Raw genomic sequence first — 8,313 nt, 5'->3', positions numbered from 1 at the left:
TTTGCAGACCTCTGATAAAACCAAACCGAGAACCTTTAAAATCAAGAGGGGAAAATTTGCACTGTTTAATTCCTAGGAAGCACACAGAACAAACAGAACCCCAAGACATACACTATTTGAAGGAGTATCTCTCCCAAAAATATAACTCACGAAAGAGCCCACACGACATCTGTGCTTGTTCTTTGCAATGGCGTTAGTAGATGGAAGTTGCATCGTTGCCTCACAGAGCCAGTCTGATTCCTAGCACTAGGAATGCTTTCTCCTCAGGGAAAAGACTTGGCTTTGCTTTTAAAGCAAGTAAGTGGTTGACAAAATAAATACCCCACGCCTTCACCTCCCACTACTCATTTGCTTGGAAGTTCTGAGGACTTCCTCACACCTTCCTGAAAGATGCTGGGACCTCTCTCCACTTCCCTTGCTCCAGATTTACATGGGAAAAATACACTACTCTTTTTTTTTTTTTTTTTTGAGACAGGGTTTCTCTATGTAGCCTTGGCTATCCTGGAATTCACTCTGTAGACCAGGCTGGCCTTGAACTCACCGCCCAGCTTGGTCCACTAGTCTTTAAATCCATTTCTATACTAGCAAGTGTGATCAAAGCCCCAACCTGCCCTGTGGTGCTGTGGACCATCCAGCTCAGACAAAACCCATAAACGTAGTCACAGTTCTTCCTCCCACAGGAAGCCAAAGACACATCCGCACTGCGTCTTCTTCACTGTCCCTTCTTTATTGCACCTAAGCTTTTTATAGCCACTGAATGTCTGCCCTGGAAGATGCCTCAGAGACACCACTTCCAAGTCGTCCAGACTGATTCTGGCTCTAAATCCCAGAGCCTCCCTGAAAGCCTGCATTATTCTGACCTGTCCTTCAGCCCTGAGGAGGTTCTAGGTAGAATCTGAGAACAGCCGGCCGCACAAGCAAGACCAGCTCACTGGCACTAAGGGGAGATGCGTAAGCAAGGCAGCAACAGGAGCAGTGCTCTGGCTCTCTCCACCCACAGATAAGGAGGTATCTGATCTGCTGATGACCTTATCTGATAGGAGATGTCATTCACACTCTGAGGTGTCTGTTGTTGTACTAAGGAGGGTTGGATCCTGTTTACTCCTGCTTCGAGCCACACCTGACGGAAGCAAGGCTCAGGAACAGTGCTCCAACACAAAGCTGTGACTGACCAGCGAAGGGGACTCAGGACTCCCAAGCCATCACTATGCGGAGCCCTAAGAAGTCAGACCACGGAGAACTCCAATAGTCACGGTCTCCTGAAGCACTTGGAGCCTGAATGCCAACTTCCAGGTCTGCTCAGTGAAGTGTCTTAGACAGGAGAAATGACATGATTCTCTGTTTAGGACACTGAAGCTGCCACAGAGGAGTCAAGTCAGAGGGAAAAGCGTTAGCCTATCTCTAGATAGACTTGATAAGAATCTCTTCCATAAAGATAACTTTATGGTTTAGACAAGTGTCCCCAAAGGTTTGTGGGCTGAAAACTTGGTCCCATGTTGGGGAGGTGCTATGACATTTTGAGATAGGGCTACAGCTACCTCCAACGAGTAGACTGTCCAGAGTGCAAACGTGTCCAGGAAACCCAGCGTTCGCAGCAAGAGAGGCCTGAAACTTTGGCACCCTCAAAGCAGCTCCCCAAAGACAAGCTCTCCCAGCCCTGGTAACTTAGCTCTCACATAATTTCCATTTCTGCCTTCATTTTATCTTTTCTATATGTAATAAAGATCCTACTGGAAAAGGTTGAACCAAACTAAGAATTTGCATCTCCTTAGTTCTGGGGCTAGTGCTAAATTAGCCTGTGTCTTTTTATTGATTTTTCTCTCCCAACTTTTTGGGTTGTTTTTTTTTTTTTTTTGGTCATATGACAAGCAATAAGACTACAAATGGCAGCCGGGCGTGGTGGCGCATGCCTTTAATCCCAGCACTCGGGAGGCAGAGGCGGGCGGATCACTGTGAGTTCGAGGCCAGCCTGGTCGACAAAGTGAGTCCAGGACAGCCAAGGCTACAGAGAGACCCTGTCTCGAAAAACCAAAAAAAAAAAAAAGACTACAAATGGCACAGAATGAAGGCCGGAAATTACAGGGTATGCCCTCCGAAAAGACTGCGGGACTCTAGTCTATTCGCTACTCCTGCCCTTTGCTTCCTAGATGAAGGTGTGAGCTGTTTTCCCTGTCACCTGCTTCCACTGCAACATGCTGCTATCCCCAGAAGCGCAGAATGATAGAGGGGCTACCAATTTACAGCCTTCACTGTCGAAACTGTCCAAACTGTGAGTGGAAGTCAACTTTTTTACTTTATAAGTAGCCCTGTGTCATGTATTTTGCTACAGTGATAGAGAGCTGGCTGACGCAAGTCACAATGCCAGCTGTCTTTGTTGTGACTCTGCAGGATTTGGGTTTCTGCACAAGGGACAGAAGTGATGCACTGTCTCTACTGTGGCTTCCATGTCAGGAGCACATGATCAAATCAGCACATGTCAGCCTCCCTGGCAGCTATGTGAAGTCACCGGAGACCATGCAAGCGGACCTCCAGAAAGGTGGGAGACAGAGCTTTGGGGTGGTGATCTGGAAGGGGAGCACTCTTCCTATCCTAGATAATTTACATCATCTCCTCCATGCGAGAGATGAATGAACATGGTTTATGTACCAGCCACTGAGAGCTGGGGATTGTGTCTAGTGGTTATGAATGCCATAGTCCAACTACTGTGTTTTCTTGTACAGAGAGGGAAACAACTGCATCCAAGAAAGCAACCTTATCCAAAAGTATAGTGGCAGCATCTGGGGAAAATTCCTAGGTTCCTGCCTGTATGTGTCTTTGTCCCATAAGATAAAATGCTGCAGTATTTGCATGGACTCTACCTGCCTCCTCCTTATATATTTTAAATAGTTTCTAGATTACTTGGAATAGTAAAATACTGAGAATGCCACACAATAGTAGTTACATTGTGTAGTAAATAAGATACAGAGCCCATGGGTGCTTTGGCCAAATATACCAGCTAGAAGAATTCAGATTTTTAACCTCTCTGTCTGGACTAAGACAAAATCTGTCACACTGTAAGGAAGTATCTGCCTTCCCCAACACCAACCTATTCTGGTCTATTTGTTATGCTACCAGGATTTCGTGCATGTTTAATCAATTGATGTTTATGAAGGGTTCACAAAGAGTCTATGTAGCGTAGTGTGTAAGCCAGGGGGCCCTGGAGTCCACATTTTATAGCTTAACATTCTTGTTTTACTCCTTCATAGACAGTAGCTTGTGAACACATGCCTTCCTTTCCTGAACTTCCTTTCTTCATCTGTAGAGCCTTAGCAATAGTTACCTTACAAGCCTGCGAGGCTCGGCATGTGGTATCCTTGGAGACGCTGCAGGCATACAAAACAAAGCTCAGTACAATTTAATTAACATTTTTCAGCAGGGCTTTGCGGCTGTGTTCAAAATTTCTAGCAGTGTGGGAGGCACCACAGTGTCAGTCTGAAGAGAGACTCTGGGTGAGCTGATGACTTTGGAAGTCTCAGTCACTGGCCTGCCTTTTCATGGGCTCAGGTCCTGGGCAAGTTGTTCAACATTTGCAGTCTTTTACTTATGACCTGTCATATAGGCAGTGGAGAAGACACCAAATGGGCTAAAGTATGCGCAAGCCCTCTGAAGAGAGGCAGAGCCTTCTTCAAATCCAGGGGGCCACTGTGGAGAGGAGATACACCTGATCACGTGAGAGAACATTAACCCAAACATATGGCAAAGAAAGTTAACAGAATAGGTGTGCACAGAACCGTGGATGTGATAGAGAGATAGCAGACTCCTCAGTGGCAAGAAACTATGGGCCCAGGTGCTATGCTAGCGCTAAGTAATGGTTGGATACCAGGGCATACATTACTAAATAATAAATAACTTACAGTCAGCCAGGTGGTCTTGGTGCATGCCTTTAATCCCACAAGTGGGAGGCAGAGTCAGACAGATCTCTGTGAGTTCGGGGCCAGCCTGGTCCACAGAATGAGTTCCAGGACAGCCAGAGCTACACAGAGAAACCCCATCTCAAAAAAACCAACCAACCAACCAACCAACCAACCAACCAACCAATCAACCAACCAACCAGCCAGCCAACCAACCAACCAACCAACCAGCCAGCCAACCAACCAACCAACCAACCAGCCAGCCAACCAACCAACCAACCAACCAACCAACCAACCCAAACACAAAACTTACAAGAATCAGCAACAATTTAGAGTCTTTCTGGGCAGATAGAGGAGGCCAGGTTTCAGTTTGGGCCCTGGGATCACCCCTATACATAGGTCTGTTATGGGCACCCTAAGAAATTGAGGGGGAAAATTGGTTGTGTTTCTAGAATAGCTCATACCTAGCTGACTGGCTGCTATGGAGAGGGAGGGGTTGTGAGGTGATGCCAGGAAAGGCCACTGGTTAGGGTTGCAGTAGAGACGCCAGGCTACTAGAGAGGTGAGGAACGTGGGGGAAAACTGGCAAGGGCAACGGCAGGTGTGGAGTGGAGCTGGCCGGAGCCAAGAGGAGCAAGGCTGGAGGCAGCATTCTTCCGTGGTGTCTGCTTCGGTTCCTGCCCTGACTTCCAGCAATGACTGGTTGTGACTTGAAAATGTAAGCCAAATACAGCCCTTCCTCCCCACATCACTTTTGGTCATGGTGTCTACTACAGGAACAGATAAACAAATGAAAACACAAGGCCAGTACTCTGCTTACAGGAGCTGAAGTAGTCCCTTGTCAAAGGTGTAAGTAATCTGGAATAGATAGATATAAATCCCTTTTGGGAAAAAGGTACCAGTAATTTTGGTTTCCTTGATCTCCATATATCCAAATGAACTGTGACAAACAAACAAACAAAAAAAGTGACCAAACATTCAGAGAAACACAATAGAATGATTCCCCGAGGACTAAGATTAGCTTTACATGTAGATATGCAAGATGGACTCATCACAAACTCATCAGGGCCTTGTGTTATCACAGCCCACAAACCCTTCTTATCTAGGCTACAACCCCACCTCTTGGGCTCCATGCTGACCACCAGAGCTCCAGAGACCCAAATGCAGCCCAGCTGAGATAAGAAGGGGCTGGGGAGCACGCTCGCTTTATTTAGAAACATAGTCTGAGTATGGTTCAGTGGCAGGTCGTTTGCCTACTCTATGCAAGGTCCTGGATTCAAGCCCCAACCTTGAAAGAAACTGCAAGCTTGCATATAAGTCTGTCACAACTCACTTCAAACATTTCAATCTCAAGGGCTGCAAGTAGGTATAAAAAAAAAGCAACAAACAACTGCAAAATCCTGGGGCTTCTTATCAGCATTCACCAAGGCTGACTTAAAATTCATATTTTAATTCCCAGGATAATAGGAAGGGTGGTGGGCCAATGGGCACTTGTTGGCAGCTGGCTCTAAAACAATGAGTACCCCAGAAGCCTAAACCCCAATTTTATAAACTGTCAGTCACCACGCAACGTAAGATCAAATAACTGAAAGTGCGGACATGAATATTTTGGCAACAGTGAACGGCTTTTGAATGTTCTCCAAACAAAAATTATTTTAATATCAAATTGCTAATGAATGTGAAGGATTTCTGTCAGTGCTGCCTGTGTTGCTTCACCCAACCCCACTGCAGCTTTGGTTCTGAGAACACAGCAAGTGTGCCACGGGCTGCATGCCACCACACACCCAACGCCTTTGAAATCCCACGGCCCTGCCTCAAGATGATTGTGCAGTACAAATGGTAGGGTTCTTACTGTGTGTACCATTTTTCCTGCTTCTATAGGAGCACAGTACACTGGGGAGATAGCCCTGTTAGCAAAGCGCTTGCTTTGCCAGCATGAGGACCTGATTTTGATCCCAGGACTTACAAGCTTGACATGGTGCTTGACTTTAATAGCACTTCTGGGAAGGCAGAAACAGAGGGATCCTTGGGGTCACTGGCCATCCAGCCTAGGGAACTCAGCAAACTCCAGGCTAATGAGAGATGCTGTCTCTAAAAACAAAAATCAATAACAAAAGTGGATAGTGTTTGAGAAACAACACCTGAAGTTCTTTGGCCTCCAGGTAGATGCATATCCATCCTTCACAGAACATGCACACACACACACACACACACACACACACACACACACACACACACACACTCATACACACACACACACACACACACTCATGCATACACTCACACATACAGTATGGTGTGTGTGTGTGTATGTATGAATAATGGTTGTTTTATTAAAAAAGGCTTAATGTTTTCCTGCCATTGTTCCTCAGCATGGGAGTGCCAAATTAGTATATCTTTGAATTATATTGTATGAGAATGTTTAATCTGAAATATTGTTATTTGAGTTGCTAACTTATGTTTTCATAAAAATTAAGTGAAATGTGGCTCAGAATTATAATCAGACTTCCAGCCAATCCTTGAGATGGCGTAAGCGCACCTCAGCTACCCTCACTCTGTGCTTATGTAAACGGTGTTCTCAGAGATGGTGGTTACGGAATCAAAATACCAGTCATTCCTAAGCAGTGTTAAATCCTTCAGCCAAGACTCAGTTCTTCGTGGAAAACCAACTAAGTACATCCATGTACCTGTAATTCCAACTCCAGAAGATTAAACACTCTCTTCTGATCCTGTGAACATCTGTGCACAGGAACACACACACACACACACACACACACACACACACACACACACACATATACACACAGCTAAAAATAAAGATAAATCTTACAAAAGATTTATAACCACTACAGTAATAATATACAAATACAAGTGAAAACCAGATGATGCAAATACAAGTGAAAACCAGATGACATACCGTATTCCATCCACTGCTTCAGAACCGCCATGAAGCCTCACAACGCCCAAAATCACCTCAACAAATTCAGCATGCTCTAACATCCTGCAGTACTGCTACTGACCCAGTGGCCTTGCTTCTTCCTTGTCTTGGGAGTGCCTTACCACAACACTTCCCACACATGCTTCAGCAGGCCCCTCTTTCAACTAGGCCCCACCTCAGGAAGCTTCTAGTACTTTGTGTCATCAGCTGGAACTGAGCTGTTGACTCAGGAGCTTTGGTGGGACACTTCAGGTCAAAACCATAATATTCTCTCTGTGTAGGATCACTGTTTCATATTTATACATTTGTTTTAAAATATATATACAAACTGGCCATGGTGGTATATGTCTAGAGTTCTCAAATTTGGGAGGCTGAAGAAAAGGTCGTGAGTTCTAGGCCAATCTGAGTTGTATAGCATGGCTCTGTATCACATTAAATAAAACATACACGTGTAGAAATACCACACACCAAGAACTGTGCTAAGCAATTTTTCGTGGACATTTTATCCTAATACTAAGAAAAACCTCAAAGGCAGGTGGTTGTTTTTTAACAAAATCCCAACTGTTTGATTTTACCAACAAAGACTTGGGAGCCAGATGCTGGAATGAAAGCCTGCTAGCTCAGAGAGGCAGAGAAAGTGCCCAGCTGACCTTTCTCCTCAGCAGACATCCCAGAAGGAAGAGGGCCCTTTGTCCACTCTGTCTTAAAAACCCCTCAAACTGAAAGTCCCTCCTTCCCGCTTCCTGTGTGTGTGTCTCTATCCTGCCTCCAGATTTCCTCTCACTCTCTATGGCTTTTTTCCTATGTTCACTTCCTGTCAGCGGTTGCTTACTCTGCCTCTTGATCTATGGTTGAATTTATTTAATCCTGTTTACAGAAAGCTATTGGATTAAAGCTGTGTGCTAGGACTGATCCACACCACAACTAGAAACAGATTTTTCCAGTACACAATCTTGGGGTTCATGGGGCGATGGAATATCTTGCATCAACAGGTGATGATACTGTTTTGTTTTAGAAGTGAGGGAATAGAAATGACGGCAGATGCAAATGATTCCATATAATCATAAGCTGTTAATAGAAGGTGGGTTGAAACTCCAGAGTTCGAGACTCCCTCCTTTGTTATTAATTATTTTCTTTACCAAACTTAACTTGGAGGTAGTTGAGGATTTTTTTTTTTTTTTGGCTAACTCTCAGTTTAGAAACTGAAACTTAGGGCTAGTGGGATGATTCAGTAGGTAAAAGAGACAACTTGAGTCTAATCCCTAGGACCCTTGTGGGAGAAGGAAAGAAATAACTCTCACACGTTGTTTTCTGATCTCTACAGGAACATTTTGATGCATATTAGACCAACACATACAATAAATAAATATATATATATGTTAAAATTTTTCAGGGCTGGAGGGATGGCTCAGTGGTTGAGAGCATGTTCTCTGGCCTTGAAGATAACCTGAATTCTGTTTTCAGCATCCGTGTTAGGCTGCTCAC

At 44.7% G+C, this 8,313-nt stretch overlaps 1 long non-coding RNA gene across 1 annotated transcript; it reads left to right on the top strand.

Moving 5' to 3' along the window:
- Positions 1-2,244: 2,244 nt before the first annotated feature.
- LOC311607790 lies at positions 2,245-3,617 on the top strand. The gene is made up of 3 exons (XR_014782744.1): positions 2,245-2,269; positions 2,389-2,536; positions 3,599-3,617. It is a non-coding gene; the product is annotated as an uncharacterized lncRNA (long non-coding RNA).
- Positions 3,618-8,313: the final 4,696 nt, after the last annotated feature.

Source organism: Acomys minous (genome assembly GCF_964271855.1).
Source record: "Acomys minous genome assembly, chromosome: 10".
NCBI lineage: Eukaryota > Metazoa > Chordata > Mammalia > Rodentia > Muridae > Acomys > Acomys minous.
This window is presented reverse-complemented; position numbering and strand designations above follow the sequence as displayed.